Genomic DNA, 25,613 nt, shown 5'->3' with positions numbered 1-25,613 from the left:
TGTGGGTGGATTAAAGGAAACAAAAAAACTCTCTCTTTCTTCCCTTATCTTAAATGTGCTTCTGAAAAGGTGCTTTTTATATTCAGCTCTTCTCTCCGCGTCTTATCTCCCGCACGTTTCATCTCAAAGGCAGATATACACAGATTTATTCACACACCCACACACACACACACACGTGCACGCACGCACAAAACCTACAAAAGTAATCTCCGAATGTAAACACTGGACATATTCACATCAACAACAACAACAACAGTGTGCCGTTTGAATTGCTTAGAGGATGAGTTGCTGCTTTTACTGGGAATAAAACAGATATTGATTTATTTTGTTGTTGGCTGTTAACATAAATATTTTGTTTCGCTTGTTACCAAGAAAGAGGATAAAACTCCCAATAAGATGTTCCGTAAACCGATGAAATTAGTGATAATGTAAATGATTTTTGTTTGACTATTAACTCTCCACTTTATGAAACTCACTGTATACGTGAAATCAAAGTAATATTCAACAATAAAAAAAAGAGAAAACAGCTAGACTCCGGGCCACAACGGATGCACGAACAGCAATAGAACGTCTTGTTTCTCATCTCGCAGGCCCATCTTTCCCATTTTCACCACATGCTGCACACAGATTACAGTGAACCCGACAGTGACAATCATCTTTCACTGCCTACATCTGCCAAATATGTCTCACACATAAATACGTGGAACAGTTTTCTGTACCTGTTCCAAAGTAACTCGTACACACAAGACGGCAAGTGTGAGGCCAATGATGCACAGTTTCATTCTGAACAGAGTGCGCAGGCTTCATAAAAGTACATGTAATTATAAATTATTTTAAATTACTATGGAAGGCACTGCAGGAGTGCGACATGGCTCCAGCGTTTTATATCACTCAGATTCTAGGCATCTTCACTGCTATTTAAATGTATTCCTCATTAAATGTGAGAATAAGGAGTCCTTATACCTTTCACCCATCAAGATGACTCATCCAGGATCCATTGTCACAAAATGTAGCCAAAACTATTTCACTGCATATAGTTGGTGTCATTTTGTTTCATATCCAACATCTGGAAGGGCCCAAATCAAGCCACACCTTGGTGATTTGGTCACTTCCACTTGTGCTTCCTTATTTCCATGAACTGTTGGTGCTTAATCAACTCTCAGTGTGGATTCTCACTTGTTCAATAGGTTGCTCTGTAGCATGTGGAGCCAACACTTGCTGCATTTGACACAAATCTTTGGAAATCGCTGGCGTTTTATACACAGTGATCACAGGGGAAATGAATATGGTAAATATTGGAATCTACTGTATGTTTACGCGTGAATATGTACATGTTTTGTATTCCTCTCTTTAATCTCTGTTGACTGCCAGTCACAGGATTTAAAAAGGAAAAATGGAAAAGACATGACAATAAAAAGGATGAAAGGAGCAAAAAGAGAAGTTTCCTGCAAAGAAAACACAGGACAATTACTAATGGCTGCGTGTCTTATACAATCTTGTACAACACACATGGCAGAGATTGCTCTTGGCCGCGATCGACGAATATCCGACAATAAAAAATCAAACAAACGATGAGCAAAACAACACGTTTTTCTCTTCACACCGCTCCTCTTTCTCCATCTGTTCATCCTAAGCAGATTCTCTGAGCACTGAGCTCCCGTGGCGACACAACCTCACATAAACCTCGTCCAACATACAAGCCTGAAAGCAAGGAAACCATCAGAGTAAATGTCAACGCACATGTGGCCACACATCACCACCAACCGCTCCTTCTTCTTCTTCTTCTTCTTCTTCTTCTTCTCCTTCCCACCCCATGTGATTTATTCATGGGAGCTGATTAGGTTGCAAGGCCAATGTAAGCAGGGTTGCATCATTGTGTGGATAAAATGCTCTTCGTCGGAGCTCTTCGCAAGATTTACAGCTCCTTAATGGGGCAAAATTGGAGGCGCTGCTGTGGTCAGTTTAATTAAAGGGAGCTGAAAGTGCTGAAGAGTTGCTTCCAGGGTGCTGATGTGTACACACGCAGCGAGCACATGGTGAGACTGAGCAATGTGTGTGTTCATGTGTTTGCCATTATTTATTCAAGATGCCTTGCTACTTTTTTTTTGTTTTTCTTTTTTTATTTAAGCACATACGGATCACTAAGGGTGGGAATCACAGGGTACGTCACGATACATGGTCCACGATACCAGTGATATCACCGTATCTGTCTAAGTGAAGAAAACACAACTTTAAAAGTACAGGATTTCTCTATTTATTCACAATATGGAGAATAAAGTCTATGTATTGAACATGGATGGAGCATCTCTTAACGTAGCTTTCTCTTGCACCTATATATATATATATATATATATATATATATATATTATGGTGAATTGGTGTGCATGGAGTGGTCATCAGGACAAAATACAATATGAACATACAAATGAGAGTTTATGTTCAAATGTATTGAATTTACCAATTTTCAAACAAAGTATTGGCTCCTAAATCTTTGGTATCCCTCCCTCTCTCTGCACGACCACAAATATCATGGTGCTTTCAAAAACTGGAGTCTAAGAGAGAGAACTCGGAACCACAACACTGACACCGTGATGACAGCATGAATACTCCCCTGATTGCTCTTGATTTGATCTGCACAAAAATGTCAACCCGATGAATCTCGACGACGCATTATTTGTTTGCTTTTGCAAGATTTCCCTATTCATCTACTTTCTTCACACATAAATCACACTTCACTTCACTTCACGTTCATGTGTGTATTTTAACTCGGGCATTATGTCATTCCGTGCATATCGACTACACTCGACTGCTGTTATTTTCCAGAAACTTTGTGGAGCCGCCCCGCTGTGAGCCTTCTGTCAGAAGCAGAGGGCAAAGACACCCTGAGGAGCGGCTCAGCTGCTCACCGCCTCCTATTAAAGACAATGATGCTGGGACAGCGGTGGCACAACGAGTCGAGGCCTGCACCAAGCATATGTGATGGAGAGTTCAATATAATCAACGATACCCGTCACACACCGGCTCCCATTTTGTTCCATTTCACACTAAGTGACATTTTGTTGACCTGTTTAACACAACGGACACAAATGAGTTGTGTTTGAACGCAGATCTTCCAGCCTTGAAGTTATTGTCTCTGAGGAGCTGAGGTAGTATTTACTGTGTGTGTGGAGCAGCTCTGGGATTTGTGACGACATCACTACATGCTGTGTCAAAGCTCAGCCTACCAACCTACAACATTATTATTTCATGTTTTCAATGCTCTCAATGGTTTACATATATTTTTTTCCAATAGTTTTCTTCAGAATTACATGACATTTCATTGTTAACTTTTAATTAGTGCTGTCAAACGATTAAAATATTTAATTGCGATGAATCGCATTAATGTCATAATTAACTTGCAATTAATCGCACATTTTTATCTATTCTAAATGTCCCTTGATTTCTTTTTTCTCATTTTAATGCTCTTATCAACATAGAAAAGTGGATCGGCTTGCTTTATTGAGACAATATCTCTGTCACCCTGCATATTTTGAGTTATTCCTCTTATTGTGAGAGCCGCACAATAATAAGAGAGGCTGTGTATCACCCTGCAGTGCTGTGAATAAAGTGCCGTTCTACAATGCAGAGTCCCGCGGTTTAATGTGTTGTTGCTGTAATGAGCTAATCCGAGCTAAAGGAGCTAGCCGTCTTTGGGGGGTCTCCTTACTACAGTACGGGGGACTGCCAGCTTGGTTGGTAACACTGCATACATCATTACTTGGATGTGGGGAGTGCGTCAGGAAATGATCCAGGCTGCGTTGGATACGGAGAGCCCGCTTGGAGACGGAGAAGCGCACAGCGCTCGCCATCCACTCAAAACGTAAAGTTAGCCTACTACCCTCTGGCCGGCTCGCAAGCCCAAACAAGTGTGTGTTGTTTTGTTTCCGGTCTAGCTAGATCCGGTGTGGTGTTATAGTTTTTCTAACGTTACCAGTTATTGCAACAGCTTATGAAACAAACTACCAAGTTTGCTAGGCCAACAACAACCAAAAAAAAATGACGCCGCAAAAATGGGTTTGCGTTAACGCCGTTAATAACGCGTTTAACTGACAGCACTACTTTTAATCTTTAAAATGTGCATGTATGCAATCAAAAACTTATAAAACTTGCCATTAAATACATATTTTCATCTAAGCTGACGGTATTTACAGAGAACATTTCTGACTACCATAAATGACGCACACAAGACATCGGATTTGTTCCCTTCTAAACATTTTTAAAACGCTTAGGAAGTGACTTTTAAGAGCAAACAGCACGAGGGATAACTTGTTCTGCCGTGTCACACTGATGAGGCCGTTTTCCCTCTGAAATCCTCTCACAACGCCAAGTAAAAGTCATACATTATTACAAAAAAAGCCACCGAGAGCCAAGATGTGATCCAGATGCTGCTTTAACAACTGCCATAGATCCATTGAACTGACAGCATCAGCATCTTTCCTCCTTATTACAGACTAAGAAAAGCTGAGTGGTGCAGCCAAAGGAGGAGACATAATGAGACCATATTACCTGCCGTGTTTGCAGAGTTTTTGTTTTTTATTAATGTGTAGACTATGCATTTACTTGACTCCTAACGCTCGGCTCATACTGGATGTGGAAGTGCTTTGAAGTGCCCTGAAGCGCCACCATGTCCAAATCACATGCAACCTGACTCTAAAAGCTTGCATCATTCTTTCCCTGCCTCCATCTGTTTATGCATATCTACTCATCTTTTTCAACTGTGTATTTTACGGCCACACTGAAAAAAGTTGTAATATTACGAGAACGATGTTGTGGTATTATTTTCAGCTGCAGCCCATGACAAGTTGAAGTTGTTTGGTTTTGGAAATACTTCATCTTTTGTCACATCAGCACAGCTTTAGCCTCAGTATCAGCCAGGGCTTTGAAAAGATTGTATAAGAAACTGAGTCTCTTTTTCCGAAATAAAGAATCACACAGATGAGGAAATCCTCCCTTTTGTTGAGGAGGTGGAAATGGCTGGTAGTGGCCAACTGAAAAGGCTGCAGCTGGTTAACTCGGCGTGTTACTCGCAGAGGTTTTATAGTTTCTCACGAAACGATTAAGATTCATAATTAAGATTTTGGATTAAGGAGGAGTGAGTTTCACGGGATCTCCAACATCAGAGAGTCTATGCTTTACGGCAAATTGATTCTTATGATAAACTGAAGGGGTATGACATTTTAAATAATTGTGACATAAACTGAATTAACCACCACTAATGTGGATGGAGGCATACAATTCCAACTTTATGAATTATAAATATGGGATTTGAAATAATGAGGAAGTGCAAAAGGTTTGTACAGGAAGTTGTTGTAGCCAAAGCCAGTGCCTCTTATTTTGAAGGCCAGTGTGAAAGAGACACAGGACTCCTAGCATGAATTGTTTTCTTTTCAGCGGCACAGTATAGACACTCACAAACATTATTATTAGTGTAATGTCTTGTATAATAACGGTGTGTGTTGCATGGCCTGAATCTGGGGTAAAAATGTATCGCAGTACAATAGGTCGATCACGATATGTACATGTTGATATCGCGATGACAATCGCTTTACGATGTATCGCGCAGCCCCAAGACGAGACTCCAACATGTGAATTCTTTATTTTTTTGGATAACTTCATAAGATAAATCCTTACAAATGTTCCACACATCCTTCACCGCTTCTTTTACACAATACCATTTTTTGACACTTCCTCGACTTTTTCATTTTCTTTTGAAAACAACTCTCATTCAGTAGAGTTACAGGCGCAGTCAGCGAGAGGACAGACTGTGCCCGACACACAGTGAGCAGAATACAAGCCTCGTACTTATTCCCAGCAGCTGCTGGAAAATACGTGGGGGGAAAATCACCTTTCCTAACCTATAGGAGCAATTTTATCTTACGGGGTCTCGTCCTCCCATTTTCTTTCATTTGTAAGTCTGATGGGCTCTCTGGCTGCTTCTCAACTTAGCATGGCTTCCCTGAGCACGTTCCCCTCATTCCCCGCTGAATGCCAAGAAAAATGCATCCCCACAGTACAGACAAAAACCAGAGAACAACACTTTATATTCCATCTCTTATTTATTAACCTACTCAACCTCAGACTTCCACATCACAATGAGTGACTGTTTATTACTGCCTTTGCAGCGTTCTCCCTCTCCGTTTGTGTCCATCAGAGACAAAAGAGCCAGCTCGTGTGCATTATCCTCCCATGATAAAAAAGGGAAAACATGAACCCATTAAGTCTTCGGGGCTTATCTATTAGCCGAGAACAATCTCAATGACCTTTCTGTCTTTGCTAATTTCACACAATGGCCTGACCTTTAAGCTAGTCTGTCACAGATATGCGCCTAGTTTAGGATCTTTGCCGTAACAATGGGTCTTTATCCTGACCACAGACGGTAGCGGGGGCTGTAATTATCTTCTCTATTATAACCGAGCCTCTTTATTTGCCTATTTGTGCAGCGTTGGCATTGGAATTGTTAATTTTCCTCATCTTTGGATTCAAAATGAATTGCAATTTGTGAATAATCTGGATTAATCTGTCTCACTGTTAGCCCGGTCAGACTGGAAACTTTTGAAACTGTTGAATCTAACAAGATTGTGTCACTTAAATGAATCCAAACGAAGAATTTTAAACACAGAAGTCACTCAAAAGCACACTTTAACTTAGTGATGTATCCAATAAGTGGATCAACAACTCCAGCGTGTTGTGATGTAAAATCAGTCATTTTCTCTATGGACTTTGGTGTAGGTGAGTGATGGATTCACAAAAAACAAAACAAACTTTAGTTCCCAATCAGAAAATACTGTCTAATGGTTATTTTATGTTTGTATCAGGTGAGACTTTTGGTAAAAGGTTCAAATCAATCGTTTTTAATGAGGGTTAGCTTGCGTGGCTCGTTCCCAGTGATGGCGGTACGCTAACAACACACACACGGCAAAGTCAGCTGGTGCAGTGGTCGGAGCATTCGCAAAAAAAGGATGTTTTCCGAAGTTGAAACTACCGAATTAACGTGGAAGCGGAATGTTTCTGTTGCAGTTTGTTTGTGAGATGATCACTGGAGTGACAAATTCCAGCTTCACAAATCTGCACTCAACTTTCAAGTACAAAAGCGTTTTTGTGTGTGTAGACAAAGGAGAAAAGGGTAATACTCGGGCCTGTCCACTGTGATGTTCTTGCACTTGTGTCTGCCAAATGAAAAACTTCTTATCTTTCAATTTGTGGCATTACAGAGAGTTTGTTCAAGCATGTCTGCATTTGTTTTCTTCACTTTCCCCCAACAATCTGGTCATTTGATTTCCCTCAGCGGCTTCTTAAAGCTAACAGAATAGAGGCTTAAGGATGAGCATATACTGAGCCTTTTCTCCTCCATGGCTTCATTTAATTGACTAATCTGCTCTGCCCTGCCCATGAGCGCTTTAAGCCAGTTGTCGGCTCAAAGAGGCCCCTCACTTCAGATAAATAGAAGAGAGAGAGCGAGAAAAAGGATCCAAGACTGGAGCTGAATTTCACCCTAAACAGAGAGACTTTTGAATTCTATTAAGATGTGTGAGCAGACAGTTGCCAAAGCCATTTAATCGCACTTCCGTTCTGCTTAATCCTGGTCTGGCAGACGTGTGCCCGTAGGTTAGGAAGGACAAGGGGATGATGAGGAACGGGGGCAGAGAAGAAAAGTGTGAACAAAAAAGAAAAAATGTTAGCTCATGTGACAAAGGGTGAGTCACTTAAGTGTAAAATACTTTTTGTGTCTCTTATGTTAGTCATAAGAGACACCGTAACTCCTAGACTGCTCACATGACCCTCATGTGGAGGACAAAGTGGTAGAAGATGGATGGATGGATACCGGTAAGCAGACAAATAGAGCTTTAAACCCATATACTTGTCATTGCGGTAGCCTTCAGGACTTTCATGTTACAACCGTCCAATCACAGACAAGATTCACCAGCGCGCCACACGTTTCTGACGTCAGCTTCTCAGTACCGTAAAACCTAAATGGTTGAATAACTGCCGGATATTGAAAGTGAAATTTATCTTGGAAAAAAGGGGCAAACTCATTGGACATTTTTTGACAATTGTACAGCCATAAAATCCTGAATATCATGATGGTCATAAGAGGGTTAAAGTGTCTTGACCAAGGACACATCGGCATGTGGACTAGCAGAGCCGGGAAACACAACCTCCCCTAGGACACACTACAACCACACAGATCATATTAAGATCAAATCAAATGTAGCCCAGAAAACTGAATTAAAAATATAAGTGACTGAACATTATCGATCAAAGTCCCTCAAACCCTCGGACTAGATTCTGATTTACTGGCCATGAGTGAAAGTCATCAGTGCGTCATTCTGGTACTATGTTCATCTTTAATCCGGGACATTTTACGATTTCGCTGACAGGAAGCTTAACCCTTTAACCCAGCGATTCATCTTAAAGCCGACCCCTTTGCTCCAGGGCCCTGAGCTGAAGTGTTAATCCATTTTTGATCTGAACAACGTGCTCTTGTCTGGAAGTCTGACATATTAAACCCGAGACAGGTCGAAGGAAGAAGAGATGCCAATTCAGACAGTATCAGAGTTACAGAGGCGAGTAGCTTTGCCTGTTGTGTGGTCTTAAGAGATAATATGTCCTCGGGTCCACAGGGAGAGAGCACATACAGTAGTTTGACTGATAGGACACTCTGTAGTTTTGATGTTAGAGAGTGGAGAATCCTTATGGTTAATGCATCACTGACTCAATGTCACCCTCTCTTACCTCATTTACCTGCATGGGATTGGATGGAGAGTATGAGAGAAGAGTGGGAAAAGACTTGGGTTTGGCAGTGAAGACCAAAGGTTTGACGTTCAATTAAACACCTCTGATCTTTACCCCGACTCTGGTGTCTAATGCGATGCTCTGGACAGTGTTAAGAAGCCTGAGATCATTTATCTTGCAAGTGGAGTTGCGTTAAGTGCCGTGAGGAAGGTTCACTGTGATGTCATTTCGGGGCAGATCATTAATCTGTCACCTTCTGTGCGTGGTATTTTGGGACATCCATTGCATGTTGAAAAGACGGGGTGCGAGGATTAGTCGACTTTGTTGGCGAAAATCTGTGACGAGATGTGTCACGTCGCCGCACACGCAAGTGAGTCAACCCGATTATGGCCCATCTTGACAGACGGGCGACAATCATTTGCACATGGCGCTTTCTCAACAGCTAACTCTACTGCTAAGCTAACTCCTCAGTCTGCAGATTTGTTTGTCACATCGACATACTTCCTGTTCTGCACCATAGAGGACACTTTTCAGATGTTTCGGTGTTTGTGATCGACGGGTTAGCTTGCTTATTTTCTTATTTTCCTCCACTGTTTTCTTCTGATGAGCGTTGTTGGACGCAGGCCGAGCTTTGCTCACTGCAACCTTCTGCTGCATAACTTGCAGTGATGGGTCAAAATATCAATTTGGTGATACAGTATATCGCCGTCCTTCCTCCTGCAATGCGTTAATCCATAAGCCAGGGCAAATATCGATATTTTAAATAACAAATGAAGGCGCTCTACAGTTAACAGTCCCAAATGAACGAGGGAAAACTTGGATGGAAGTTACCTGGCCAAAGAAGAGAGAGTTCACAGCGGGGTAATGGTGGAGAAAGTTACGTTACACTTTTAACTCTTCACTTTTACGTTTTGTTTTCATCAGTTGGACAGATATCGTTTATCACTGTATCGTGATATTATTATTATTATTATTATCGTGCACCATGTATTGCGTATTGGTGAGGACCCCTGTGACTTCCACCCCCTGATAAATTGGTAGAAGGTAAAAATAAAACGCAGTGTTGACGAGATGTTACTGCTTCCGTTTTTAACCCGAAGCTGCAACAGCAACTACTTATTTGGGCGACACATTGACAGAACTCAAACTTACTCAGTCTTCCCTGACATCACCGGTGTGGAATTATTTTGCATTCCTCGTGAGCAAACCTCAGTTATGATCCTAGACTAAACAAGACCAGTCTAAAACGGCAGACCCATCTGCGCTAAAAGTGAGAAGATAGAGAATCAAATTATGACCTTAAATTAAAAAATCTAATCGAGGATTTGGAGAATCGCGACAGCCCTTGACATTGATGAGAGTGTTGGCTGTGAGTAATTTTACCATACTTCTCCTTCTCAGGATCTAGCGTGTGCAGGTGTATCCATGCAGTGTTTGGCAGCAGTCTGGGCACATCTCTCTCAGAATGAAGAGGGGCATGTAATCGGATGAGAATTTCCATACCTGCCTGCCGCCTCAGGTAATCTGAAGTACATCTCACGTCTGGCCCGGCTTTAATTCAAGAGTCTAGAAAACAGATAAGCAAGTGACATAGATGGAGATAACGGTAATCCCAGAGTGGCATTAGGTTTCAGAGGAGTGGCCACTGCAGAGCGACAAAATAATGAAGGGCCGGGGGGCACAGCCAAGTCAGGAGAGGAGGAGAGAGTGGGGGACGTGGAGGGAGAAGAAGAAGAAGAAGAAGAAGAAGAAGGGAGATAAGAGGGAAAAAAGGCTGCAAGTGAGAGACACAAAGTGGAGGAAGATAATAGATGAAGACACAGAATGAGAGAAAGGGGAAGAGGAGGAGGAGATAGGGAGGGAGGGCAAGAAGGGTCAAGGAGAGGGAGAGAGAAAAAGACAAGAGGAGACAAATGTGTCGAAGAGAATGGCTAAGTGTGTGCTTACTGGACGGATGTGTGCAGGATAATATACAGCACCACCTGGTTAAGACCGCTCAAAGTGGAGAACTTAAACCTTTTTCCAGGGTTTTAACAAGTGCCATCTGTTGTGATGACTATGATACTAGGATGACAAATCTATGGGGTCTGCAGCATTAGATAAAACTATCCAGTATTCAACTTTCCATACACAGCTTAACACTCAAACACATCTAAAGAAACAATGGTCACAAAGCTCCGTTCAACCCCATTAGAGGAGTTGCATGAGAAGAGAATACAACAGCAATTAAAAGCAAAACAATGTGGCTGTGATTGCTTAAAGCACAATCACGGCCGCAAACTGATTTTTCTATTACACTTTAATGCCCCCGCCAAGCATGTGATGATACTAAAACGCATTTAGGCCACAATGCAATTTCACATGAGGTGAAAACATTTTAGTTTCCAATTACAAGACTATTGAAGATAACTGGGATGCTAAAATGAATGCTAATGTGAATCAATGGAAAAATGCACGTCGCAAATTGATTGTATTATAACTCCTCTCTCGTGTCTGACTGCGAGAAAATGACAAATCTCTTCAGAGCAACGTCTCAGTGACGTCCCAGAAAAAAGACCCCGGAAAAGCAGTTTGACTAAAGTGTCAAATATTTGAGCTCCTTGAAGCTTCTGACGTGCTCTTGATCTGCCTCAGCGGAAAGTCTCAAACGTGAACACGACACCCGGGCGGAAAGACAAATGGAAATTAAGCTCTGTGTGCGCCGCCGTCGTGCTGTGATTTCGGAACAGTTTTAGTTTGCCAGAATAAGTGAAATAAAAAAAACTTTACAATATCATTTCAACAGAACAAAAACAAATGACACTCCCACACAATTAAACTCATAATTCAAACTGTGCTGCCAGTTTGTGGTGCACTTAATTCTATTCCTTATATACTTGGTAAATTAAAATTACTGGTAATAATGTTGCAATTGTTACTCGACAAGAAGGAAACCTTGAATCTTGAACTGTGTTTTTTTTTGTATTCCGTGTCGCAAGGGACATCATTTTCTTCACAAAAAATAAATTCACCAGAGTTTTATTGACATCTTGAGAAAATTAGGCGGTCAATAAATATCTCTGGGTTATGAACGTGTTTAAGTTTAGGAACAAAAGGGGAAAAAATACAGCATTAACACATCGTCTGTTCTTATAAAATTTTTACAAAATCATCACTGTTATCTATGGCTTTACTGGTAATTATGTCAAAAACAAACCTATCTGGGAGAAAATTTGAGAAATATACTTTTCATGAGACGGGGTTGCAAAAGAAAACCCACTAAAATGTAATCAATCATGTCTGATAATGATTTGGGCCTTCAAGCATAGCACGGCATGTTACTTTTTAGTTTATCGTCAGTGTTTGTGGGTCACCTGGAGTTAATAATAGAGGAACCGATTGTTTCACCGAAAATAAATCAAGTCCCGACGGATTTCAAACAAACTCATCTTGGAAATCTTGAGACTGAGGGAGATTTGTTGTTTCCACACAAACAAGCTGTCACATCCATACTTCACATCGGGCAGGTGAGACGCAGGCTCTGTTCTCTCTCCTTGTTCCATTGATGAGACACATATCATTTCCTTCTCTGTTGGATCAGAGCTGTAAAGTGGCACCAAAGCCGATCGACAGCCTCCGCCATCCTGTACGACTTCACATAGACACAACACGTGATATTGTGTCTAGGGATGCAACAATTAATTATATGCTACCTATTTTCAGTGGGGTTTTTTAATAATAAAAAGAAGCAACCTGGCTTTCCAGTCTATTAAACGTAATTGTTTGGGGTTTATTTTTTGCTCCATAAAAGAATAAATCATAACAACTGAATGGTTGAATGGTTTTGGAATGTGGACAAAACATCATCATTTTGAGGTTTTGGGAAACCACAATCAGCATTTTTCAAAATTCAAGCGACAGATGAATCCATTATGAAAGTGATTGTAGTGTCTGTAAAATGACTCTCTTAAAGAGGGGCACACCAGAACACGTTTCAGCAGTTGGGGTCCATTCAGAATTTGGGATTCGAACTACTGACCATCTTGCTGTGAGGGAGCAATGCTAGCCACTGCACCACCAGGTTCGGGTGTAACAGCTGTATTCCACACTGATACAGTTTGCAATGAATGCATTTATCGTGTTATGATTTAGAATGAATAAAAGTGATCATATTTACATTCTATGTTGGAGTCTATTAACAAACAAAACACCTATAAAGATTTTGGGACCATTTATTTAACCAAAATATACAGTAACATGATTTCGGTTACTTTTAGAACCATACCTAACTATAAAGAATGTTTTTTTTATAGTCATGATATCAACAAAACCGTAACATAAAGTTTTCATGTCGCCCTACCCCAAGTGTGTGGCACGCAGTATGTACAGTTAATGTAAAGAGAAAATGAAGGTCACTCCTCTTCTCTTCACATTTTATGTTCACCGTAGACACAAAGAAAGTGAGTATTGGATGTTCAGCTGAAGGTGAAACATGCACCATCACTACCTTGTCAGCTTAACTCTGAATAAGAGTGTTTATTCCTATTTTCTTTCCTCTCTCCTTTAAAAAAAACCCACCAGAATACTAATCTCATTAGCTTGCATGAGTGTTTGTGAGACAGTGTGCGTGTGTATAAATGAGTTTGAAGTTTTTTCTTGTGTGCTTCTGTGTGAGTGTGTGTGTGTGTGTACATGCCAAACTCAGCAGGCGTTAATACAATATTCAAACGCTCCCATGGTGCCTTCGCATCAGGGAAATATTAAAAGCTCCTCCATAACCACTTCTCCCTGCTTCACCAACTGTTCTGGCTAAATCATCAGACGGGTGCAGAGATTCCCCTCAGACCTGCCACAGGGAGCTCAAACCCTAGCGCGGCGTCCCGCGACTCAACTCTCACTCGGCTTTATATTTAATGCATAGATGCGGCAGCAGGCAGTGATGGACGGGAGGGAAAGTCGGAGCTGACGTCTCGCTGGCAGCATGCGAAGCCATCAAAACAGACCCGTCTGTGAGGCACATCACATCAGGAGCGACAGAGTGAGGTGGAGGGAGGGAGGGAGAGAGAGGTGAGAGGCCCGGGGAAGCGTGGTGAGAGGTGTGAAGGTGACTGATAGACGGGGAGACGGGGATAGAGAACCAATCAAGACAAGGAGATTGTGGAGAGTTGCCTTAAAAAGATGCTCAAGGATACGGATGTCGTGGAACTTTTTTTTCTTTTCTTTTTTTTTACCCCCTCTTGAGAGACAGAGGGAAAAGTTGATGAATCACAAAATGGCATCTGACCGGATAATCAGTATGTGCACATGGTTTCAAGTGACGCCGGAGCCGATCCATGCGGTAATACTGCCTCCAAGCAAGACTTGTTGTTCTCAAACTTTGTTTCTTTTCGTTAAAGTTGGTGCAAGGCACAGGTGTGTAGATCCAGTGAAAATCTCCTTTAAAAAAACAGAAGCAGTTGGTAAAATGCGGAGTCAACCATTCATTTTTACACCAGGAGTTGGAGCCAATCCCAGCTGACACAGGGTTTAGGGTGAAAGGTCGGGTACACTGTGGAGAGGTCAACAGTGGATCAACACACAGAGCAACAAACTTTCACACTAACATTAAAGACTATCATCAGCGTATACAGTTTCCAATCTGCATGTAGTCAGACAGTGGGAAGAACCCAGAGTAACCTAGAAAGAACCCATGCACACACAGGTGCTACAGGTGATATCATTGATCAAATTTCAAGGACTTTCCAGGACCCATTCCCTAAAATTCAAGGAATGAATGTGCTGACACAGATAAGAGATGGGAGGGCAACTGGTAAGAGCCGCGGACTCAGAGGCCCCAAAAAAAAAAAAAAATAGGTTAAAAGAGACAGATTAAAAGACATTGAGGAGAGTGCTGCACAGGACGAAGAGCAATTAACGGTCTTAACTTGCAGATGGGGCCCCACCTGCGGCGAATATCCATATCCAAACAGCAGGCCACTGCGGCTGCTGCCACAAAATGTAAAAAGGCCTCACCTTCTGTGCAGCAATGTGTTAACAGAGCGTTTAAGATCCTTTACAAGCCGGAGCGCCAATCGCTATTGTGTGCTTCATCGATAAGCAATAGCACAGACACCACAGGAGCAGAAAGTGCTGCAGAGAGCCATGCAGTTGTCGAACACACGCCGGGGCCCAGCGCCATCTCTGCATGACACGGATGACACCATATTGTGAATTGTTATGGCGGATATATGAGTCCATATTTCATCACAAGGGTTGCGGAGGGAAGATTTCTATTATGGATGGGAGCAATTCTGGAGGCCCCCATCTCCTTTTACACTTTCAGCGCCGCCGCCGCCGCTGCTTAACTCCATGACAAACAGCACGCGGGGCTCATCATTCATCACTCACTTCTCCCAAAACATCCTGCTGGACCCGAGATTGACCCCGCAGAGATACAGCAGCAGAGCAATATAAAGAGGAGAGTAAAGACCTGACACAGAACACAAACCAGAGAGCGGTGCCCTCATTGTGTGTGTGTGTGTGTGGAAGAGAATGAGTGGGTGTGTTCATTTGTGTCCTCGGCAGCCCATTGTTCAGTCCATTGGTCATATTGCTCACTTAAAATCACCTCATCAACTTTAATACCTTCTTTGAGTTGATACACCCGTCACCAAGGTCAAGGAGACACAGACCCATTTTTACTCTTTGGCTTTTGACCCAGTATGAGACGCTGTATTTATACTTTCTACAGTATTTTATTGTTTTATTGTTTGTTCTTAGGTCTTATGTACAGCACTTTGTTTTCGGCCGTTGTTGCTTCTAAAGTGCTTTATAAATAAAGTTGGATTGGAAGAGTGGACTGTAAAAGTCTGGGTTTATGCTTCCTCATGGAAGAACATTATTATATTTTATTTTATGCTATACTGTTGGAACCTTGGCTTGGCGGTGGGGCTGCAAGTGATATATATTTTCAGAATTGATTATTTTTCTCCATTAATCAATTAGTTGTTTGGTCCAAAAAAATGTTCATCTGTGTTTCCCCAAACCTCAAAACCATGACATTCTCACATGTCTTGTTTTGTCCACAAACCATTCCACAATTATTCAATTTTGACTCATGGAGTTACATGGAGCAAAGAAACCAGAAAATATCCACATTTAAGAGGCTGAAAAATACTATCAATCAATTAGAAAAATAGTCGGCAAATACTTTAATAATCAAATAGTAATCAGTTAAATGCTGAAGCCCTACCGGGTGGTATGTTTGATAGTTTCAAATGTATGGGATTAAAGTCAGTATTGGTAGATACCGAAGGTTTTGATCTCGTTTGGGTATCAGACAACACAAAGAAGTATCAAGCCATCCCTAACTCAAGGAGACGCACACCTTCACCACAAAAAATGCTCCTGCCTGATTGCACAGGGTGCACATCTGTGGAAGACCCCCGCACGTACCACGCGCACACATTTCCAATGAGTTCCGTATGTTGGAGCATTTGATCGATAGGTAATCCCTGATGGTAGTGACCCAAGAAACAGGCCAGCGGACCTCAGCCCGACGCCAGGAGGAAGGTACGTAATGACAAACATCCATCTTGGAGTGACGGCCGGGGGGGGCGGGGGCGGGTAGGGAGGGCATATGTGTGGACAGAAAACCCCACCAGGGTCTATGATGTATTGTGATGTGTGCACTACATGCTGTCGCTCCAAATTCTTATTACGTCTTTTACGAGCAGCCCAGCTGTGCTCAGCGTTTCAGCGCTTTCCCGGCGGTTTACGTCGTTTCTCTGCGACTGTCGGCGTGCGACTGAACTGCTACTGTACTGCTGAAGATGTATTCGTTAACTTGCGGACACACCCAGGCCTTACGGTCATGCGGCTCGGCCTTCTCCTGCATCTACAGTCATATCTTAAAAACGGATGAAAGAAAGTTGATGAAATCAGCAGGAAAACTCGCAACACATGCAGGACAGTGGCCCCCAAGGACGAGGATTGGGAAACACTGTTCTAGAAGATAATGTTCCTCTCATTTTATTTCTATTTTTCTTGTATATTCTTATACATATATGGACCAGGAACCAGGAAAAAGGTCTTGTTTTTAAATTTCCAAGTATTTTTAATGAGTGCCATGTAAAGGGTTAAGGCCTTTGCACACCAGTGGTAACGTACATAAACCGCAAGAAAGTTCAAATCATTTGGAGGTTAATTTTCCTCTCTATTTACACCAAGTGTGACATACGTGAAGCGATTTTGTGGACGAGAAAAAAAACCCCAGATATTTCTTGGTTAAATAGCTTAAACATTCATATTTATTCTTGTGTAAAAGCTGCAGCTGTCCACCTTCTTTTCTTCTTGGGATATTTTCAGTGTCTCATCAGCAACATCACACACGATGCTTAGTTACACAGTCGATGTGTAACTGTCACAAGTAACACTCAAATGCTCAGCTCAGCTCAGCGAAACTCATGCATTTCTGATGAAAAAGCTCACAGCGACTGAAGATAGGTTTGAAAAAGATGACTGAGGTGTGACTAAATCACACTATAAAGACACACCAGACAAGATCCAGTAACTACCTTGTAACAGCGAGTGAGCCAGGGTCTTGAGTTGGACAGTGTCCCAGTTGGGTCCCATTCTACCACAGATGGTCTCAGGTCAACATTTATCTTCCTTTAAGCTCGTTGATGACCTACTGTACCATGCTGCGGTTTATTCTTCCTGTAACAGCACTTTGGTCCACTGTGGTTGTTCTAAAGTGCTTTACAAATAAAGTTGGATTGGATTGGATTGGAGTTCTGCTGGTATCCACATTTGTACAACTATGGCAAACCACTACTAGAATGGGATGTGAGACTGAATGCACCCTCATTTAGAACAAATGGGACCACGGCTGTGTCCATGCATAAACGGGTAGCGGCACTCTGCAGACACGGAGCGCCGAAGAGTGTGACCCACGCTTAAACGGATCTATCACTTCTCAATTTCTGAGTTCACTTTTTTTTCGGGAATGAGTGCAGGCCTGTGGCTGAAAATAAAGTGAAACACTGCATCAGAAATGGATCTGTCAGACTCTCCCCAAGCAAGCGGAGAGAATGTTCGTTGGCAGCTGACAAGCTTTGGACTGTTCCCACTTTCCAATTACATGTACAAAACTCCATTATACACCGAGATCACGAGATGGTCACACTCTGCTTGACTGTACCATGAAACCGGGCGGTAGTAGGGGGAATTTAATCTAAAAGGAACATTTCAATTTTCCCACCATTAGCTTCCAGAGATTTTAATTAAGCGTAAGCCATAAATCTCCATTTCTCCCAATTTCTCCCGCCGTCTTCTTTACTCTCCGTCGGTGCACTACGTATGAAGACGCGGGGCGAGGGGAGAATATGCAAACAAAATCTTTCGCTGCATTAGTTTCATTACACGTAGTAGTGTTAATGTTATGGGTGGTGTGGTTTTCGCAGCAGTAAATATCCTGCACTGTTCCCAGCGGCTAATGCAAAGGCTTCATAGAGAGCATAAATAACTGTGCGTGTCCGGTCATTTATAATCGTATAAATATTTATATACACATGATAGCAGTCTTTTCAGCTAACGCCACTGTACGTCAGGGTGAAAATAATGGGAATACATCGACTCTGCAAAAGCATCTTATAATGATACACAACAACACATTTATCTTTGTCAATGGTACAAAAAGTGCAGGATTTAGAGGTTTTTGTGATTATTGTGTTGCTGTTTTCTGTGGTTTCATGAAAGTCATGAAATAAAGTCAAGCAAAACCCAAAAAGGCAGGTCAATGTTAAATAGCACTTGTTCCTCCCGATGCTCATTTCACCTGATCATTTCCTGGATTCCTCCGGTGCTACTCACTATTGATTGGACACGATTTGAAAATCTACATATACTGTATGTATACAAGGTCTCACAACAGCAACTCACAAAAACCTATTATCTTGACTGGAAGTGGTCACGGTCTTTTAGTCTCCACTGAATCCCCCCATTACTTCTACGAGTAATGTGGAACTAGTTCAGCAGTTTACAGACAATTTACCACTGCGCAGTCTGAAAATCAACATTTTGCTGCTACAGCCTGGGATTAAAAGGACAATAAACACATGTTTTATCTGTGTTTACCTTATTTCAGCGTTTTCCATCAGTGTTGGCTGTCGGCCAAAGTCAAGGGGATTAAAACATTGCCAGCCAACATCTTTGGAACCACATCTATTCACCTTCTCTTGTTTTATTTTATAATAGTATGACTATACCCTTTAACAGCGTGAAGGATTTTTAGTCTTTAAATCTTAGGAACGCTGACAACAGTGTCGCACACACAAAAGCCACTCCTGCTCCCGGTGTCAGAGCCCAACAAATAACCTTTTTCAAATCGCTATTGCACAGCAATTACCAAACTCATAAAGGCTGTGTTCAGGACAATGATGACGTGGTCTTTTTAAATCTATAACACAGATAAAAATGTAGCAACATTTCAGGGCTGTCCACACGAAAACGAGTCAAGGTGAATCCGCACAAGTTTCTTTATCCTATGAGCAATTTTGGAGCCCAGATTTTTCTTTTTCTCGAAATGCCAATGAGTACAGAGCTGAAACAATGACTCAATTATTAATCGATTGCTTAATCGTCAGCTAATCGGTTTGAAGCTTTTTTTCCATGATTAAAACAAGTTTCCTGATTGTTTCGGCTCCTTAAATGTGAATATTTACTTCATTTCTTCGCTCCATGAAACAAAGAAATCATTAAAAACTGAATCATTTGGGTCCGTGGACAAAAACAAGACATCATTTTCAGGTTTGACACACCCTGATCAGGCCGTTTTTACGTTTTCTGACATTTCATGGACCAAACGAACATTAGTTGCTGTTCAAGTGGAAAACAACAAGATACTTTGACGGTGTCATTATCCGGCTCATTTGCTCTGCGTGACAATCTGTCAATCTGCATTACTTAGTATTTAAACAGCACTGTTACTGTATAGTCTTGATATATAGATATATATATATATTTATATATATATACACACATGTATACATACATATATATGTATGTGTTTCTTGTGCACTACTGCAACTGTTGTAAATAGTTTATGATCAGAATCAAATGTTACAAATGTAAAATAAAATAGCCTTTACTGTGTGTTGTTTAGCAGCAGCAGCCGCAGTGAAGGACATGAAAATTGTAAAGCAGCGACTCACTTTCCAAGTAATATTCCAGTTAAAAACTTTAGAGCCGATGAAATACCCAAATGTCAAAAGTTCATTTTAGTGAGCAAAGTGATGTAGAGTACATAAAGTGTTTTTACGGTCTGGATTTGCGGCATGAATGTGTAAATATATTTCACATGTTGTCTTGTCTTTTTATTTTTAACAGCCTCGTGCCTCTCAGCACCAATATCTGGACACCGCCGCATGAATAATTCCTATTCCTCCAATAACCGCACAGTCGCGCGCTGACGTTTTTCCAATTATCTCGCAAGCTGCAATTCTCCTGTGCTGCACTTCAGGCTGGAAGTTATTAGAAACAAGAAAAAAAAAAAAAAAAACAACAACTGGCAGAGGGGTTGATTCACAGGCTTTAGTTTCTCATTCGGGTCCGACAATGTGGCTTTAATGTGATATTGCTCTCAATCTCAAAAGCAAATCTACACTGAAAAAAGGGGAAAAGTGGAGTTGTTCAATTTACAAATATTAAGCTTGTATAAATAACATGAAATCTTTCTGTTTCCCTTCAAAACATATGCCAATCTTGAAGATCACACTTAATTTTCAGCGGTGTTACATCTACATATCTAAATCATGTTAATACCAAATGAAATAGTTATGGTTTTCCTCCGCCCCCTTGGAGCAGTGGAAGGAAACCCCATCTATCGAGAAACTTTCAACGAGGGAATATTTTGGGGTCTGCCATTTCACCACTGATGCTGCAAGCACCAACGAGACATCTGCTTAAGGTAAATTTAATTCACTCTAATAAATTATCGTTAGGAAGTGGGAGACATCACTTCAGAATCGTTGTTTTCACTAAGCAGGACGTTTTAATCTGCTATTAACATCGAGCAAGTCAAAGTTAATTCTAGCGTTAGCTACCGCGAGCTAGTGCTATGCTAATGCCTGGAACAGAACTGTATATGCTTTCTCACGATATTCATTGAAATGTGTGCACACAGTGTTTTTGTGTAGTGTGAAATGTGCGGTATATCAATTACTTTTTGTAATTTATAATGGGAGTTTGACATATAGTAAAAGTGAATCTGTGGTGTTTGCTGTTAAATAAGCCCCACGCACAGACATTGTATGTACAGAAGACTTTTTCCACGTCCATGCATCCGAGTTTGCGCGCGCCGCATCCGACAAAGTTTCAAAAATTCAGAGCTTGGACCTGACGCGCCCGGCCCGACACAGTATATGACGTCATGTTTGTCACGCGCCCGGCACATTGCAGCCTGTGGGCTATAAACCGAGTAGCATCCAGCTGCAGCCCCGGAGACTATTGTGTAAACCGGTCGGCCGCGGTGTTCGGCGTGGCGGTGTCCGGAATGAAGGTGAGCTGGTCGAGGGGAACAGGTAACGGCGGTCGGCGTCAGGTCCCCGTTCGCGCGTCGCTGCCGTCGGGTCGCCTCAGGTAGCGTCTAGCAACTAACTTAGAACTGGTGTGGACTAGTGGAATCCGACTGTTTAATTAAAACAAAGCATCGCCAGTGCTCTGAAAGTCAAAGTGGAGAAATAAAGCGTGGGTGTCAGGTAAACGGTGTGAGTAACTATGATAGAATGATAAATGTAATATAATATAGAGTTTGAACAGTTATCCCACTACCTCTGTTAACCCCTGGTAACATGTTTATCCTTAAGATGGTTTGGGTCAAATTGACCAGAGGTGTCTATGTGGTTTTAAAAACAGTATAATTATGTTAACCCAATAACCATAAACATTTATCTGTGAGCCAATTAACACGTAGTAAAGATTCATATTTGTTCTGAAGTTTGCATGTGAATTCTCATAATTGCCTCTCCTATGTACTCCAGACTCCTTTCCTTCCAGTGTCCGCCAGATTACAGTGAGTAGTGTAATCTACACACATTTTATTTAAACTTCACAACATATATTGTGAATACTTCACTTTACACACGTACCTGTGATTTGACACTCCATACTGTCATAAAGAAACCTAATAGGTTTGATCCTTGGCCTCGTTGAGTCAAATTGATTTGGAAAATCTGCATAAACCTGTTAATAAAGTAACTGTCTCTTTCCAGAGTGAGGACACTGAGGTTGTAAGAGAACTAATCATAAAGGGACTGTGCGTATATCTTCACGAGGACCCAGCACACCTGTTCATGGAATATGAGGTGAGTCCAACTAATGTATCATTGACAGCAGAATTTAGATTACTTTACAAGGACAAGTGTTTTGTTGATTATTTGAGTTGATAATTTGAGTCCCGGCTGTGTGTGTAACAATGCTTGTTGTGAATGTGTGTGTAACAATGCTTTGAAACCTTTCTACTTCCCCTTCAGGTGGTGATTGGTCATATTTTGCTCCTATAAAACTTAATTGAAATTATTGTCTGTCCTGTAGAGTGAAGACCATGCTGCAATCCAGGACGGAATCGGGGACACCACGGTGGGAATTTTCCTCATAAGGCAAAATGGCGGTAGTGAGGTAGAGGACATCCTTGTGGTCCTTGAAGGCCAGGCCATATTGGTCGACCTACCAAGTGTTGGAGTGGCGGTTGCCATGCTGTTTGGCCCTATTTACAACTTAAACCTGGACTACTCTCCTCAACTCAGATACACCTTTGAGGTGGTACAGAAAGTTGTAATGGAGTTGGAAGGCAAAGTGCTGTCAAAAAGGGCTCAGGCCCTGAAAATCCAACTCTTTGAATACAGATGGTATCTTAGAAAATGTCATAGTTTTCTGTTTTGCAAATTTTGTTATATATGTTTATGAGAGCGCCTAAGTCTCTCGCGTTGCCTTAGTTTTGTCTTTTTTTTAAAGAGCAGCATACAGAGATTGCCTGGGACTGCAATAATAACCTTGTAAAGTCGGGTTCCTTTGTTTTCCTCTTTTTTTTGAGAGTGGGTTTATGCGGTACCTTGCTCTGTTTGACATTTCTGTTTCCCAAAAAAAGTCCCAAAATAGATAGCCACTGATTTTAGGTCTTGTTTTAGGGCGTCTTGGAGAGCACTTTAAAAGGCTTAGAGCATCTTTGAAAAGTTGCTGATATAAGACACCGAAATGTTAGATTTTGTCAATGCTCAGTTAATAGTTAATGACCGTTCAAGTTGATGAAATTCAACTTTATCAACTTTTTGCACTGTTCTAAAGATATATTTTTTTAGTTGAATTAATAAAAGGGTTGAAGTGCAAATTTGTGTTAAGTGTCCTGTGTTTGATGAATTTTGCGTTGCTTTTCATATCAATGACTAATTGATCAGTTGGCAACTAAACAATGTACATCATACTAAATTATGTACATTTAATTTTAATGTATGTTTGGTAAATTCTAATTGAAATATAGTATAATAAACATAAAAAAATGACACAAATTGCATAATAAAAATGCAATTGCAATCACGTAATAATGATATGAAATAATTGTGCAACTAAAATGTAATTTTATTGTTTGTTAAATGTGAACAAATTGGGGATAATTGCATGATGAAATCATATTTGTCTAATGTAAAATTCTTAGGTGTAGTAAAAAGGAAATATTCATTATGGTGTAACATGATTTTATTATGTGCAATATTCATGTTGGCATAACATGATTTTTTTGTGTGCAACCGATGTCCATACTTTTTTCATGTAAATTCAACAGATTTTTTCTTTCAGTGTACTCTCTAATATCAATACCTCACCCTTTTTTTTTTCTCCACAAGTTTCATTCTCTTCCTGCAAACGAAAACCTTTGCACTTCATCTACTCCGTCGCCGTCACCTTCTTTCTGAAGGAGAGGATGGCGTGGCAGAGTTTTCTCTCTCTCTCTGCTCCAGCCTGAGCTCCCTGCTAACCTGTGAGGCCTTTTAGTCCTTTTCTACTTCATACCTCCTCCTCCTTCTCCTCCTCTCTCTCTCTCTCCACCAGCTGCCAATTAAAAAGGAGCAACGTCCCATAATTGGGAATGAGTAACCCACACTTCAAGCACACTCACTACACATCAGCGGCCCGTCCATCTCCTCTGATCTCCACTGACATCTGCATGTCCAATAAATCATTTTCTCAGTGAGCGGCGCCTCTTTCGACCAAAGCAATCAAGAAACTCTACTTTATCTGATGTTGATATCAAAGCCAGCCTCACCGATGAACATTAAACCGGTGATTCTGAGATGACCCCGGAATAGACGGGGTCTCCTGGTGGAGCGGGGCCAGATGTGATTTATTGTGAGTGTGCACGTGCAAGAGCCGAAGAGCAGTGCAATCACACAGATGGGAAAAAAAAAGGAAAAAGAAAAAGAGATTTCCACGTCCAGGCACATCTGTGGCACTGAGATTACTTGTCATTTTGCAGGTGTGTGCGAGTGTCCTGGACAGCAGAGTGTCTGAAGATCCAACAGAGGGAGCAGCTGGTCCAGGCACAAACCTCTGCTCCTGTCGTGTCCTCAGTCAAGTCAGCGAAAGGGAGAGAGAAGAACCAAGCAGTCTTAAGACGTGCTGGCCATGAATTACGCAAACCCAGTGGAACGGCCATCATGTTGCTAAAGAGGAAGACGGTGAAGGTCAACATAACGCTTAAAGGCCACATAGACCGGAAGCTCCAATTAACGCTGCGTTTGTGTGTGTGTATCTGCGTCATTACCTCGTTTATGAAACCCTAAAGTTTCAGAACAACAGTTCAGCCACTGCTGAGAAAATAGTGTTGTATTGTTTTCCTGGGCTCTGCGAAGCGGATCGGCACTTCCTTAATTTGATGTCGTCATCAGAAATCCTCACCACTCCTCTCACCACCGTAGCGCCTCCTGGTGCGGGCACTAGTCCGGGCACATCCGGTTGCGTACATTCAACCGCAGCAGAAGAAGAACTACTCTCGTTGTAGCTGCTGAGATGCAGAGCATCCACCGTGCCAGAGGGGGAGCTGTGTATCTGAGAGCTGGCCTATCTATTACGTCACTTCCAGGTACCTGGCCAATCACAGGACAGTGGGATAGCTCTCGTTGCCTGGCCAATCACAACACAGTCCACGTTGTGGGGGTGTGGTTTTGGTCTGAAACAGCGCGGCTGACGAGAGCGTCAGTGAGGAGATATTTTGATCGGCTTGTTGTAGCGATTAGGAGGTTTTTAACCATGAAAACAAGTTAACATATGTAAGTAGACCTCCATAACTAACATATATGTGTGATACAAGCATTCAATGTCACCTTTAACCTAAGGTTTTCCAACCACCATAGACATTAGCGGCGTAAAGATATGATTGATACGCTAAGACTCTTTTTTTGTGGTGTATTTAAGCCTCCAACCACTAGTTGGCAGCAGGCTTGGGTTTTCTCCGGGTTCTCTGGTTTCCTCCCACAGTCCAAAGACATGCAGATTTGGGGATTAGGCAAACTGGGACACTCCAAATTGACCGTGAGTGTGAGAGTGGATGGTTGTTTGTCTCTATATCTGTCCCTGTGATGGACTGGCGATCTATCCAGGGTGTACCCCACCATGTATCAGATGAGTGAGTGAGTTTCCCTCACCCAGGGCAACAACAGTGAAAAGACCTCATCCATTATAAAAACACTCCAAAAGAAAAATACAATGTGTCCCTCGAAAGAAAACTGAGTAAGTTCCATCAGTGCAGATCGGCTGCATTACTCAACACTTCCTACAACACACTAATCCAACAGGAGATCATGACCTCGCCTTCCATTTACACACTCGTGTTG

The 25,613-nt window shown here is 41.7% G+C and overlaps 1 protein-coding gene and 1 long non-coding RNA gene across 4 annotated transcripts in view; one reads left to right on the top strand and one right to left on the bottom strand.

Annotated features, from left to right (window-relative positions):
• brinp2 (bone morphogenetic protein/retinoic acid inducible neural-specific 2) overlaps positions 1–25,613 on the bottom strand; it is a 176,381-nt gene that overhangs the window by 134,641 nt on the left and 16,127 nt on the right. The gene's annotated exons all lie outside the window — the stretch shown is intronic.
• Positions 20,392–23,256, top strand: LOC122773085. 3 transcript variants are annotated; one of them, XR_006360853.1, is made up of 4 exons: positions 20,392–20,698; positions 21,771–21,802; positions 22,002–22,094; positions 22,324–23,256. It is a non-coding gene; the product is annotated as an uncharacterized LOC122773085 (long non-coding RNA). The 3 variants fall into 3 exon arrangements; XR_006360855.1 differs by lacking the exon at positions 20,392–20,698 and adding an exon at positions 20,831–21,289; XR_006360852.1 differs by lacking the exon at positions 20,392–20,698 and having other exon boundaries at positions 21,296–21,802.

Source organism: Solea senegalensis, linkage group LG1 (assembly GCF_019176455.1).
Source record: "Solea senegalensis isolate Sse05_10M linkage group LG1, IFAPA_SoseM_1, whole genome shotgun sequence".
NCBI lineage: Eukaryota > Metazoa > Chordata > Actinopteri > Pleuronectiformes > Soleidae > Solea > Solea senegalensis.
This window is presented reverse-complemented; position numbering and strand designations above follow the sequence as displayed.